Consider the following 15,601-nt stretch of genomic DNA (forward strand, 5'->3'; position numbering starts at 1 on the left):
AATATTACATCTGTGTGGTGTGAAGTAATTAAATTTTCTTCTGGTGTTGAGTGGACTGCTTGCTTCTAATTAAATAGACTGTATTGAATGAATAACTGACATCTGTTGAGCAGCTATTACATGCCCCCAAGACCTGACCTGAGTAAGCACTTTACTTGGTATTATCCCATTTAGTTCTCCTGGGAGAAAAGGGAGAAGACTAGAAGCCCCATGAGCTCAGGGTCTACACCGACTTTGATCAGCCCGTGCCACACAACAGTAGCTCGTTCATTGTCTTTTGAGTTTAATGGACTTGCATTTTGCAGAGGAGAAACCTAAGGGTCGGAGAGGTTCATTGACCTGCCCAAGAATATGAAACTAGAGGTGGTTGTACCTGTCTTTGAACTCAGATCTGAAGACTCCCTCACCATTGCACAATACTGTCTGTTCCATGTAGACAGCAGCAAAGGGCCCCAGGTAAGGCAGCAGTGCAGAGAGTAATGGCTTACTCTGCCCTCATAAGTGCACGTAATGTCCTTGGAGAGAAAGTCAATACATATACCAAAGGCACTAGAGAACATCCCAGGGAATGTACAGCAAAGTGGAACAGTGCAGGGGAAATGAATAGCACAAGGCTGGCCATCCAAAAAGTGCTTGGTATATATTTGGGGGGGGGGGGAACTAGATGCAGACCACAATATGGAAAATGGAATGTAAGCGTTGTCATTAAGGTTGATGTGGTCAGTCAGAGTAGTCTAGAGAGTTTTCTGGAAGATGTGGGATATTTACTGCATTTTCTTGGAGCCAAGAGGCCCCTGCTTGACAATGGGAGCTCCAGGTCGGTCATATGTGGGTTTGAAACCCAACTTTTCCATTACTCAACCTAAAATAGGGATAATAATAAGGCCATCCTAATAGGGTTGTTGTAAGGATTGAATTAGTTAACACCTGTAAAGCATTTGGAACAGTGTCGGGCACATGGTGAATGCTTAATAAATATTAGTGATTATTATTAAAGGAGAAGGGACAGCTTTGTTTCCAACTTCAATCTGTGATAAATGTTTATAAAATACAAAAATAGCAAAATAAAAAAGCACAATGCCAGAGAACAAAGAAACAAAACTTGTTTTCTTTATTCTTACTGTAGTATAGAATTACTAATTCTGGATACGTATTAGAAGGGAGGATTTACTTTTCTTTTAATACTTAAGACAATTATATCAGAATCTCTGGGGTTGGGGTTGATAAAACCTCACATTCCAAGACCCCAGCTCCAGAAGGCTCATGGATCAGAAAACTGCATTTTTAACAAATTCTTCAGGGGTCCACCTGAGAAATACTGCTTTGCTCTTCCCTCCACATCCCTTGTTGCCCACCCAACCTCACTGACCCAGGATTTTTTTTTCCACCCTAAATTGTTACACTCTCATGATGAATTCAGTGCTGTGCGTGCATTCCTATCTAATTCAATGCACACTTATTACGCACCAATTTTGTACAATTGCTACAACTGGGTCTAAAGATGAGTAACACCCTTTATGCTAGCAAGGAGTTTATGATCTGAAAGAAAAGACGGGAACACAAAAAGGTGTAATAATAAGGTTAAGGTGTTTGGGGTGCTTACAATGTACAATGTACCTGTGACAAGTGCTTAACCTATACACAAGTGCTTAAAGGATCCATCTGGAAGAGGGAATCTGGAAACGGCTTCACAAAGAATGCAGCTTCACAAAGAATGCTTTCCTGAAAGAAATCACTCCATTTATAAGAGAGCATGGTCAGAAGGCTGAACAAAGTATGGACCAAGCAGTGAAGCCCTAGAGATTTGCAGGTTTGAAGAACCAAGCAGAGAACTTCTCAAAAGTGTCCAACTCAAGGGCCTGGTAGGTAACACTAAGGAGTAGAGTAGAACAGATGTGAAGTAATCAGGTAGGGACTGTGGCAAAATGGAGAACATATTCTCCCCTTCTAAAGGAGGCAGCCACTGTCATGCTTGGCACACTGTGCCATGTGGGAGTATTGATCTGATTGATCCGATGTTTTGATTTTCCAAGAAAAGCTGGAAACCTGGATTTTGGCATGAAATCTCCCCATGTTTAAAACACCTTGGCAAGCAAGTAACCATTTTTAAATATCCTATGATCAAAATGAAACATGTCAGCAGGTCAAATCCACCCATGGACTGTACATTTATCATCTTCACCATGGGCTTGGCTAGAGGAACCACACTCAGCGACTAGCAATTCCTGTACTTTCCATATGACTAGTGAATCCTTAACACAGGGCTGGGCACTGTGCAGAAATCATGCAACAAATGAAATAAAAGAAATGGGTCTTGCCTTTCTGAAACTCATAATAATTGGTGAGATGAGACAAATACGTATGAACAAAAAGAAAGCAATAAGCAGCAAAAGAGAAAACAATTCTATCCTGAAATGGAGAATTTCCAGGTGACAAATGACAGCCTCCCCAGATTTTTGATGCACAATGGTGCTAGGAATTGCTTGAACCTCCACTTTCTAGCTCTTTATCTCAGTTCTGTGAAGTTCCAAGGAGGATGTTTCAGTATGTGCACCATGAGATTCAGCTACTGAATTAATAAGAACATGTTTCAGGAGGGGCGCCTGGGTGGCGCAGTCGGTTAAGCGTCCGACTTCAGCCAGGTCACGATCTCGCGGTCTGTGAGTTCGAGCCCCGCGTCGGGCTCTGGGCTGATGGCTCAGAGCCTGGAGCCTGTTTCAAATTCTGTGTCTCCCTCTCTCTCTGCCCCTCTCCCATTCATGCTCTGTCTCTCTCTGTCCCAAAAATAAAAATAAACGTTGAAAAAAAAAAAAATTTAAAAAAAAAAAAAAAAAAAAAAAAAAGAACATGTTTCAGGAATATTTTATTTCCAAATTAAAACAGATTTATTTATTGGTTTCTTTATTTATCTATGTACTTATTTACTTAGGCTAAAGATGGATATATATTCATTAGGCAAGTTTTTGACCACACAAAAAGTACGAAAAATAGAAATTGAAAATTAGCCATAAGTTCACCACCCTAAATGAGCACCTTTATAACTTTTTATACTTCTAGGCTTTTAAAAATGTACATGCAGGCAGGCATCTGGGTGGCTCAGTCGGTTGAGTGTCTGACTTCGGCTCAGGTCATGATCTTGAGTTCATGAGTTCAAGGCCCACCTCAGGCTTGCTGCTGTCAGAGCAGAGCCCGCTTCAGAACACCCAATTCCCTATTGATGTATTGGTGTTTTGATTTTTTTGGCTTTATTTACAATTTTAAAACCACATCTAAAAAAAAGTCACACCATCCCTGCAGCATCCTGGTCCTCACAGCTTCAACGAGTTTGTGCATTTGGGTGCATGGGTGGCTCAGTCAGTTAAGCATCCAGTTCTGCACTGTCAGCACAGAGCCTGCTTGGGAGTCTGTCTCCCTCTCTCTCTCTTCCCCTCCCCCACTTCTCTCTCTCAAAACAAATGTTTAAAAAAGACTAAAAAAAAAAAAGGAGTTTGTGCTTCCTAATAATTTCCCACTGAAAACTCAGGTTGGGAATAAGAACACGAATACTGCTTGCATATTTTGTAGCTAAAAGCTTGTGAGTGAGCAAATGTTCATTAATTATATAATAAGAAGAACACATACTCATGTTTGTTAAGCCCTTTCTGTTTGAGGTCTCACTTAGTTGGTCACTCGATGAAGCAAAGACCTGTTGTTCCTCATGTGAGAAAACTGAGGCCCAGAGAGGGAAAATGAATTGCTTCAGGTTATATGGCCAATAAGTCAGGAGCTAACATTTGATCCCAGGACTTTCTGACTCTGAGAATGGAAGCCTCATCCACCATACAAGAGGCCCAGGCTTTTTTGGTACTTTTGTTATTAATAAAATGGCTTAGGTAGATTGCACTGATTTCCAGGGTTCTTAAGAGGGACTTTAAAATTAAATCACAGTAACATTAGACCAATCAACAACCATAGTTGCAGGTACTTGGTTGTCCAAGGTTAATTGTGTGTTCTTTCTAAAGCACACTTTAGATAACCAAGAACTGTTAATGAGAATCACAGGCAGCTGTTGATACGCTCCAAGTTACTCTGTCCCTTTTTTTTTTTAAGTTTATTTATTGTCGAGAGAGAGAGAGAGAGAGAGTGAGCAGGGAGGGGCAGAGAGAGAGAGGGAGACAGAATCTGAAGCAGGCTCCAGGCTCCAAGCTGTCAGCTCAGAGCCCCATGTGGGGCTTGAACTCATGAACGGTGAGATCATGACCTGAGCTGAAGTCAGACGCTCAACCCACTTAGCCACACAGGTGCCCCAGTCTGCCCCTTTTTAAAGGGTACCAAAGCATTATCCATTTCTATGTGAGCCCCAGACACACACCTCTACCCTGAAAGCACTTAACACATAAAGAACAACAGGGTGACCTGCGACTTCACGCTTCCATGGAGAATGTTTATTATAACTGAAGCCTCACCTTTTCATTTAACCCCATGGCCTTTGCACATATATCGAGATAAAAATTAAAAGCCTTTTCTTTCACCACTCAACCAAGACTACTGTTTTTTTTACTCTCAAATGTAGCACAAAAGCACTAGAATATTATCTTCAATCTTTGCCTATGTCACATGATGTAAATAATAATAAATCAGTGTTTTATTGGGGTGCCTGGGTGGCTCAGTTGGTTAGGCAACCAACTTCAGCTCAGGTCATGATCTCTCCTCTTGTCGGTTGGAAGCCCATCTCAGGCTCTGTGCTGACAGAGCTTGGAGCCTGCTTCAGATTCTGACTCCCTCTCTCTCTGCCCCTCCTCTGTTCATGCTCTGTCTTTCTCTTTCAAAAATAAACATTAAAAAAATTTTTAAAAATCAGTGCCTTATTGTAAGTATGCTAGTTTTGATGTCCTGAAATTAGAAACAAACAAACAAACAAACTACAAACTTAAGTACTTACATTTAAATACAACACAGGTTGATACTAAGTTAAATCGTAGGAAATTGCCTTCTGGGGTTAAAGGTCAAATATCGGCAGTTTCATAGGGTTCAGCCTCAAATGAAGCGGTTGCTGATGATTAGCTGTGAACATGAATCTGTGTCACTAGGCGAACTGTGCTTGCTTGCAGATTTCGGAAGTAATGTAATTGAATGGGAACCTCCTGATGATACATACGTAATTGTCTTTTGAGGGTATATCGCTAAGCTTTTTTATACGTGAAAATGCTTTTTAATAATGTTCTTTTGGCATGTCACGAACTAAAACACCTTGGAAAGAGGCCAGTGTTGTAGTCCAACCCCTTAGTGGATAGTGTGAGTCCAGTGGAATCTTAAATCTAAGTGTTCAGAGAGTATCGTCTTTCCTTCCAAAGGGCAAGGACACTCCATGGGAGATAAAACCCATGTTTTATAGTTTGTAGCCATGTTACCTAATCACAAAGATCCCAGTCTTGTTAGAGCGGCTATTTTGGTAGTGACTTTGGGAAGGACTCTTTCAGTGGAGAGGTGGCAAACTGGCATGGTGTTTTCTGACTTGCTGGAGGTTAAAAGTTGGAAATATTAACATAAACATCTGGATTCATGTGTGGGTGTACCTGAGTGTATTTTCAGGAAAGATTCAAAATCCAGCCTGTACAATTTGATGTTAATACAGTATTTCTAAAAGGATAATTCTAAGTGTTATTCTAGATGTAACAATTTTTTCCTCCATAGACTGGCCACTCTTTAATAATTCTACGTCCTTTCAAGGCTTCTAGGATTATTTCATTAAAAATTCATGATTTGGGGCGCCTGGGTGGCGCAGTCGGTTGGGCGTCCGACTTCAGCCAGGTCACGATCTCGCGGTCCGTGAGTTCGAGCCCCGCGTCAGGCTCTGGGCTGATGGCTCAGAGCCTGGAGCCTGTTTCCGATTCTGTGTCTCCCTCTCTCTCTGCCCCTCCCCCGTTCATACTCTGTCTCTCTCTGTCCCAAAAATAAATAAATGTTGAAAAAAAAAATTTAAAAAAAAAAAAAAAATTCATGATTTCATGATTTCTTTAAAAAATGAATAAAACAAGGAAACAAACTTTCCATTAGCTCAACATAGTTTTCCTCTCCACCCCAGTAATGAATAGAAGCTCATCCAGTTTCATTTTTCCATATGTTTGTTTCGATTTGGGTGCCTAGTTGACTCATGGCAACCCCTTTTCTGCTTAGCAGCAAGAAATGATAAAAATTGAAGGAATTTAGAGAACTTCTGGTCCAGGAGTTACAAACTGAAATGCCTAGAGGGGCCAGGCAAGAAGATAAATGAGCGCAACTGTTCAAGTGTTAACAGTGGAGAATGGTTGTTCTCTACAAGACTGTGGCACTTTGGAAAGTATACGCCCTGTCCCGTGGTAGCCCTCACTGCTCAGTAATAATGTTTTGGGAATAGTGTTGCCAGATTTTCTTTCTAAGAGAAGACAGAGTCCTGGATTTTTAGCAAAACCTCTTGATTATTAAATGTTGACGACTAATTTGGAACCATTTGAGCACTTGGCCAAACAAAACGTATCTGTAGACCTGATATGACTCAAGGGCCTCCACTTGGAGACCCCTGATCCATTTCAGCCTCTTTACTTCACAGATCAGGAAAGTGAGGCTCAGACAGTCAAGGTGATTTGCCCAAGAACACGCGGTCATTTAATAGTGGAACAGGAAGTGGAATCTTGGCTGCTTGGCTTATGGCCTAGGACTTTTCTAATACAAACATCTGCTTCTATTTTCTTGCTAACATTTAAATGATGTTCCTAATTACATGATTTCAAATGCTGTATGTTGTTTAAAAAAATGAAGATGATACTCACTGTCTTTGGAGCACACAATCTGTACTCCAATAAGTGGCTTTTCAGTCACATGATCATATAATCTAAATTGGTTCTAACATTTATAGAAGACCAGTATAATTCTACTACATTCATGTACTAAGGAAACTGTCTGCATCTCCACTCCTCTACATTTTCTCTCCCTGCATCTCTTGACTAAATTTGGCCAAGGAAAGAGAAACAGTAAAATATGGAAGAGGAACCTTGTTGACTTCTCTACCATGCATAAGAACTAGTTGGGCAGGAAAAGCAAAATACAGTTGTGAATGGGCAACTGTAAAAACTAAGCCATGCATACAGAGCATGTCGGTGCAGTTTGCTTGTTTTGCCAAAGCAAACAAAATACACAGTAAACTTATAAGGACCTTAGTACACTTTGGAGAAGGAGTAGAGATAATTTTTCTAAGAGTCTCAGAAACTGGAAACCTCCGTTGTAAATCTGAGATTTTTTTTTTCCTTTTTCAGAAATGTTTTCAAAATACAGACTATCTCAAAATATAACAAAAATCCCTAAAGCTACCCATCAGGATTGGACGTTTTAACACGTTTGTCCATTGTCCTTTGTTTTCAATCAGAAGAAATAGAACTTTACAGAAGAGTGAAGTTCCTTGTGCTTCCTAGTCCCTGTTTTTTCGTGTTTTTTTTTTTTTTTTTTTTTTTTTTTAAGTAAACTCTGCACCCAACATGGGGCTTTCAAACTCACGACCCTGAGATACAGAGTCTCACGCTCCACTGACTGAGCCAGCCAGGCACTCCAGCCGGAGACTTTTTCTTACCTCCAACTCCACAAGAGTAACTATTATCATGAAATTTGCATGAATCCTTCCAAATTTCCATAGAGATATAGGCATCTATGAATATTACATAGTATTGTTTTATTTGTGTATTAAAGTTTACATGTGTAATATCTGACCACACATAAGTTATCATAGCCTGTGTGTTTTATTAAATATCCAGTCTTTTTTACAAAGTCTATCCAGGTTGAGGTGTATGGATCCAGTATGATATTCTACATTTCACTTGTCCTTTGTAGTGAATGGTTGTCTAGGCCATTTCTAATATTTGAATCATTTTATTTTAAAATATTTAAAGTAGGAACTAATTTTCCTTAAAAAAATGTCACCCTGGGGAGGTACCTGGGTGGCTCAGTCGGTTAAGCATCTAACTCTGGCTCAGGTCATGATCTCATGGTTCCTTGAGTTTGAGCATGTGTCGGGATCTGTGATGACAACTCAGAGCCTGGAGCCTGCTTTGGATTCTGTGTCTCCCTCTCTCTCTCTCAAAAATAAATAAACAAAAAAAAAAAAAAAAGAAAGAATGACAGTCAGTATTGAACCAGTGGTTTACTATCCTATCCAAAGGGTGAGGAGAAGTAAAAAAATATTCTATACTATTTTCGAGACCCAGAACTTCTGACCCCTCTAGTATGTCAGGGAGTCCATTGGTCCTGTTGTATGGAAATTTTGTTAAGGATGGTGGTTTTATGAGGAAAGCATCCATGGCTCTTGTGAGATTCTCAAAGAGGTGTGTGCTCTCCAAAAGATGAAGAACTGTCATTGTTAAATGTTTCCTAACTATGGGAAGTAATCGTTGGTTTCTGCAATTCCTCTGCCTCTCAGCAGTTTTTGAAGGAATTGCTGCCTTTCACTGCGTCTTAAATTTAATTTAATTTAACATTTAAGTGTTGAGAATGCATTGACTGCCAGCAGCACGGACAGATTGCCAGAAGCAGAGACAAGAGTAAATGAGGAAAGGCCTGTTCTCACTGACCTGAAAGTTTACTGAAGAAAGGCAGTATGCAAAGCCTAGGGCGACACTTCTCAAATGTGTCACTATGGTCAATCTGGTTAGAAAATTCTGTGCTATGGACGCTTTCCTATGCATTATAGGATGTTTAGCAGCATCCTTGTCCTCTACCCACTGGAAGCTAGTAGACTCTTCGTCACAGGTTGTGATAACCAGAGCGTCTCCAGGCATTGCCAAATGTACCATGAAGGGCAAACTCTACCCCTGGTTTAATGTGATGAGCAATGACAAAGGGAAGTGTGGATTTCAGTTCATAACACACTTCGTTTAATGAGCAATCTATGCAAAATAAAGGCGTTAGTTCATGCAGGGCAAGAAACATGGACTGGAATACTTAGAAAAAGATATTCTTGGCAATGTTACAAATTATTTTATGACCTTGGCGACTCATTCGGTTCTTCTGGGCCTCAGTTCCTTTCTTTGTAAAATGGGATAGTTAGATAGTTATAGCTCTAAAATTCAACAGTATCCCTGGAGAATCTGAATCCTTGGGGAATTATCAGGATGGGGGTAGGGAACTAGCATTTGGAAACTGCTGCTATTTTGGGAAAAATAAACACAGGAAAGTGCTCTGCTAAATATTGTATGTCATTGAAAGCAACCTTTTTATTAGAAAACATAGCCTCTGGGTGCATTTGCCACATCACTTCTTTTTAAATGATCTTGTCAATTGCCTTCCTCATTATAAAGCAATCTTGTAGACTCTATTAACAGGAATTGGAGGCTGTTTATCTCTCTTGTAAATTTTGTCTTCAGGAAAGGGGGCTAGATTTATAGCCAATGCCATATTAAGAGCTCTTTCTCTTAGCCACAGAATGGATACAGCCAATGATGGCTTCTCTTGACCCCTCAAACAATGTGATCTTGGATGGATTGTCCTGAAAAATAGAGTAATGCAGGTTCTGCCAACAATGTATCTTTGATTTTTACTCTGCCAATGGTGATCTGGTCTATTTGTACCTAAATGGACCCCAGAAATAGGTCATCATGTAAGCAACTGCTTAGCCAGCCATTAAACACCTCTGGGTTTTAGTTTCTTAATCTCATGGTCAGGATTTTAAATGGGTGGGAAGGAGATTTGGTACCGAACATTCTCAGACTCTCCCCTGTGGTCACTATGCACCTGCTACTATCTCTGCCTAGAATTCATTTCCCCCAGGTCTTTGTTTGGCTGACTTATTCTCATTACTCAGGAACCAGCAAAAAGATCACCAGCAAAAAGAGAGTATTTTCCTGCCCACTCTAGATGAAATAGTCCTCTACACCTGTCTCTTGTTTTGCCTGGTTATTAACTGTCTTCCCTACTACAAGAGAAGCTCGAAAAGCATGGATATTGTTTTGATTCATTGATTGCTGTATCGCCAGCACCTAGAACAGAAGTGACATAGAGCAGGCGTTCAAGGAGTTCTTCTTCCTCTTCTTCATCTTCCTCTTCTTCTTCTCCTTCTCCTCCTCCTCCTTCTCATGCTTTTAGTGTAATCTTTAAGATCTCTTTTTCCAACACCAGGTCATGCCAATTTGACTCTGTTTTCTTTTAAATGTTTTATAGTTTTTCATTTCATGTTGAGTTAATTTTTTTTATAAAGTGTGAGGTTTAGGTAAGAGGTTAATTTTTTTTTTAATGTTTATTTGTTTTTGAGAGAGAGACAGACAGACAGACAGACAGAGCATGAGCAGGGGAGGGGCAGAGGGAGAGGGAGACACAGAATCTGAAGCAGGCTGAGCTGTCAGCACAGAGCCTGGCACGGGGCTTGAATTTGCAAACCGTGAGATCATGACCTGAACTGAAGTCGGATGCTTAACCGACTGAGCCACCCAGGTGTCCCAAGAGGTTAATTTTTTAAAAACATTTGAATGTCTAACTGTTCTAATAACACTTACTGTAAAGGCTAGCATTTCTCACTTGAGTTGTCTTAGTCCTTTGTGAAAACTCCACAGGCCATTTTTGTGTATTTCTGGACTCTCCATGTGGTTCTGTGCATCTATGTGTATATCCCTTAGCCAATATCACGCTGTCTTGATTGCTACAGCTTTATGGTAAATCTTAACACCAAGTAGTGTGGTTCCTCCAACTTTGTCTTACTTTCTTTAAGACTAAGTATCTCTTGGATGAACGAATGAATTAAATGCTTTCTTTCCCCACTTTGCCTTGTTAACTCCTGTTAACGATTGAGATTTTAGCTCAGACATCATGGCCTCAGAGAAGTCTTTACAGAAAATCCAGGCTGTGCTACATCACTGGCTGTACACTCTGGATAATACCATGAACTTCTCGGTCCTCTTGGTACCTTCTTGCTTCTTAGTTGGGGATGGTTGTGTCCCCCAGAGGACATATGGCAATGTCTGGAGACATTGTGGGGGGGGGTCACAATTGGAGGAGACGGGTGTGAAGTTCTCCAGGTGTATAGAGGCCAGGGATGCTATTATACATCCTACAATACACAGGTCAGGCCCTCAACAACAAGGCATTATCCAGCCCCAAATGTCAATGCTACTGAGGTTGAGAAATGCTGCCTTAAACAAATTGGTAATTTTACATTTACTGGTATAATTCGTTGCTTAATGTCTGACTCCCCTACTAGACTGTAAAATAATGACTAGAATTTAGGTTTTAAAACCCATGAAACCTTATCCAGCCACTTTAAAATTGGGACCACCAGGCAGCTCACTTTGCTGTTGACTTTGCCAGTTCCTAGATGGAGCTGATAAGGAATTATATTAGAAAGAAGCCAAACATTAGTTCTCTTTGGTAGAAACACAGCAGAGTAGATATTTAACCATTTAACTGTGCCTAACAGAGAGTGTGAAGTAAACTCCAAAATACAAAAAGCCAAATACTGGAAAGTACTCAAGTGTTAATATATAAAATATTCAACCATAGGAACACATGAAAGAATTTTTCAGTGGCTTTATTTTAAGTAAGACATGTCATACCTTTGGCTTTGGGTATTGATGAGGGGATAAGCAAATTGACTCCAGAAGGACCTAAGCATAAAATGTATAAAACAACATCCCTCCATCTGACAGAATGCTTTTAATAAGTATTCAAAATATCCAAGGATTCAGTTTTTGATTGGATACTTTTCACTAACAGAGTCTATCTAAGTTGATGGAGGCTTGATGTAACATAGACTGTTTGGCTGACAATGTGCTTCATTCAAACAGATACATCACCAAGAGACTGGAAATACATGCGTTGAATTGGATTTAAAGGGAAAAAAAGATTTACTGTAATCCTCACTGTCTTTAAAGTTATCCACAAAGGCCTCCTTATTGGCTTACTTTAGGGATTCAAAAGACTTAAAATGTCTGCCCTTCTCTACAACCACAATAATTTGAAGTGAGAGACCGTTAGGAGACAGATGGTAACAGAAACTTTGTTTATTTTCTTCTTATTTTTGATTTTAATCTTTTCAAGTTTCCGAGGACTCAAAACAGATGTTTGCGACCTGCTTTTTTTCAAGCGGGAAAGAAAAGCTGACCCAAAAGTGTTAGGGAGAAATCTGTTTAATCAGTAGTTAGATTTGATCTACCAAGTTCCCAGATAGTCTTTTAATCATCAAGACAAATCATGACACACATTTTTAAACAATCTTCTTTACTATGTGAACCTCTTTTCTAAAGAAGGACACTGTTTAAAAATGCTCTGTATCAGTCTTAAAGCCGACCTCAACTATTCACTTCAGTGCCCATTTATAGGGGGTTCTATTTATAATCTCCAGAATCCAGATGACATCTTTTATTCTTCACAATTACACTTAAAGGAAAGGAAAAGAAATGAGAGTTCTCTTTTGACACCCACACTCCCACCCCTGAACCTCAAACCTCTGGAATTTACCACTTATGATCAGTGGTCCTTATCCAGGGACAAGTTTGTCCTTAGGGAACATTTGGCAATGCCTGGAAATATGTTTTGGTTGTCACAACTGGCCAGGGTGGGGATGGAGATGTGCTCCTGGAATCTAGTGGGTAAAAGCTAGGGGCACTCCTAAATATCCCACAGTGTACAAGACAGCCCCCGTAACAAAGAATTATCTAGCCCAAAATGTCCATAATGCCAAAGTTAAGAAACCCTGATCTATGATTTTTATCACTAGCAATAATGGAATCAAATGTGGACCTGTTTGATAGATGGGTTTTAGTAGAGTATTTTTAAAACAAGATTAGCCTTTACTTATCTTTCATGCAGGTTAAAATATTAATGGGGCAATCAATGATTTCCTCAAGACTGCCAACATCAAGACTCCATTACTGACCTTTCAAAATAACTCCTCTATTTTGGTATCTGGGAAAACCATGTGATTATAGCTGGTGCAAGTTCCCCTGGAAGAATCATCCCAGAAAAGCTGGAGTTGGAACCTTCTCTACGACTTTAGAGTAAAAGCTATTGATTTTCTAGCATCCTTTATTTTTTTAAAATGGGCTACCCACTGTTGTGGTAAGTTTTTATTTTAAAAATGCCAAAATAACAAAGTGCTGGCTGAAATGGTATCATTGAGGGTTGAATATTTTTAGAACTGTACTATCCCTAAAGATGTGGGCCGAAGGGAATGAAGCACCAGTCAATCTACTTCCTGGTGTTACCCAATAATTGTGTTTTGTGTACAGGAAGTGCTTGATTAACGATCACTGGCCAATTTGTCCCACAGTGGATTCTCCCAAAGGCAGTCCCGCCCCAAGAATCATGTTCTCCCTTTAGACAGAGCTGAAGAAGTGGGGTAGAGTGGAGGAAAGGGAACAAAGGTGAGATTTCAGGTCCAGCCCCATAACCTGCATGACCATGCAAGGAGCAATGGAACAGAAATTGTACCTCAGACCTTATCCCACCAGGAGGAAGAGTTGTTGCTTCTGTACTTTTACCAGTCACTGGCTTCTTTGGGTGGAGGGAAGAAATACCCACGTCCTTTGACTTTCCAGGGAAGGGGCTGCAGTTCCCAAAGGCATTCCTCTGAAGACAGTCCCCTGTGGGAAGAGTGAAGAGTCAAGCCGGAGACGCTGGTGGGAATAGGGACCTGCCACTTGCACTGCAGCACACACAGTTTATGGAATCTGAAATCTTCCTTCATTTTGTCAGTCACTCATTCAGTGAATACCTTTTGAATCTCCACTGTGTGCCATGAGCTGTGCTGTGAGCTGGAAATAAATGGTGCACATAAAATGTGCACAGCAAATAGGTGAGGGCAGCGTGGTGCGGGAGTAGGGGGTGAGCCCACAGTGGGAGGGACACCTAACAGCCTGGAGAAATGATCATGGAGGAGAACGTAATGAGTTTGAGACTTGAAAGATGAGAATGAGTTAGCTTGGTGAGATGTCTAGAGCCCAGGGTTGGCCATGAAGATTGTCCTTGGCACAGGCACCAAGGTGGGTGGCATCCTCTTTGACACTTTGGAAACTAAACATAGTGGAGGAATAGGAAGTATGTGTTTCACTTGTGACCCTTTAAGCAAATACTTGTAGGCTCTTCCCTCCCTGAAGCCCAGGACAACATTGCAATATTTCCTGGGAACACCATCCTTTGGGGAGGCGTTTATACTTTTCCCAGCACGTGTAGCAATGAGGACCAGGAAGCTTTTGGGACCTGTTAGGTTGGAGGGTTGAGACCAGGTGGGGCATGATGGGTTTCATCATCAGTGTAGAATGTTTCCAGAGGTGAGATGTCTTAAAGTGGCAGAAATAAGGACAAACATAGGCCAAGGAACCTGCCACGCTCAACTTACCAGATGAATGGTGTTTATGGGTACCCAGAACAACAGAAGGGTCCTAAAGGCACTCCGCTGGGGCTGGCATCAACCCTCCACCATTGGGATTCAAGGGAGGGGTTGTGATGGTTATGGCAGCAGAAGATACAGAACAGTTGGGGACAATGGTTTGTTTGTTTGTTTGTTTCCAACTAGTATAGAGGTACTTCACTATTTGAAAAACTAGTAGTGTCCCATATTGTGTGCATCAACTGAATATTACATGAATGGAGACAGATAAGAGATTTAAATAATTTTTTTAACTTTAGGGTGAGAGAGGGGAGGAGAGGGACAGAGGGAGGAGAGAGAGAATCTCAAAGGGGCTACATGCCCAGCCTAGAGCCTGACGTGGGGCTTGACCTCACAACCTTGGGATCATGACCTGAGCTGAAATCAAGAGTTGGACAGTTAACTGACTGAGCCACCCAGGTGTTCCGAGCTTTGTAAAAGTCTTAAGTCACATAGTCATTTCTGTTCCCTGCTTTGGGTAGAAACATGGGTACAGAGAACATATTATTTTTGTCTTTACTATAAGAAAAGTCATAATATGTTGAAACAATAGTGTTACATACATAATACAAGTAGAACAAAGAAAAAATGGTAAGTGCTTAGGATGTTGGCAAAGTGGAGAAGTGTACCTGATCTGTCACTCAGCTGAGGCCAAATGGGAACCACGTGGGAAAGTAGCTCCAGTATTGCCCAATATTTGAATTTTTCAAGGGAAACCAGAAATTACAAAATTTAAGAAATACCTCCTGATTTTTAAATACTGGCAGCTAATTAAAAAAAAAAATTAAAACTGTGTGAACCCAACAAAAAATATCTGTGGGGTGGATTTGGTCTGTGAACCACCAGTTTTCAAGGCTCCGGCTTTTGAAAGAGCCCAGGTCCATGTTGGTCTTGCTGATATTCCACTTCTTTCTTTAATTCTTCAATTCCTAGAATACTGGGGGGCTGATGGACCAGAGGGGCCAGTTCCCTATTGCTAAGACAATCCATTGTTTCTGATAATGGGGGGGTCACAGCTGACACAGGTGCCAGGGGACATTTTAGATCTGTTATTTGAATGGTGGAGACGATTAGGTCTGCTTATTATGACATTTTTGAGAGGGAAATGGCCATAGCTGGTGGTGATTTCACAGCTGACCTTATGACAAAAACAACTGATCGTGGTTACTTTACAAAACTGGAAAATCTGTCATTCGAAGTTCTTGGGAATGGCAATGAAATAAGAGACCTACAAATGGCAAT

Source organism: Leopardus geoffroyi, chromosome A2 (genome assembly GCF_018350155.1).
Source record: "Leopardus geoffroyi isolate Oge1 chromosome A2, O.geoffroyi_Oge1_pat1.0, whole genome shotgun sequence".
NCBI lineage: Eukaryota > Metazoa > Chordata > Mammalia > Carnivora > Felidae > Leopardus > Leopardus geoffroyi.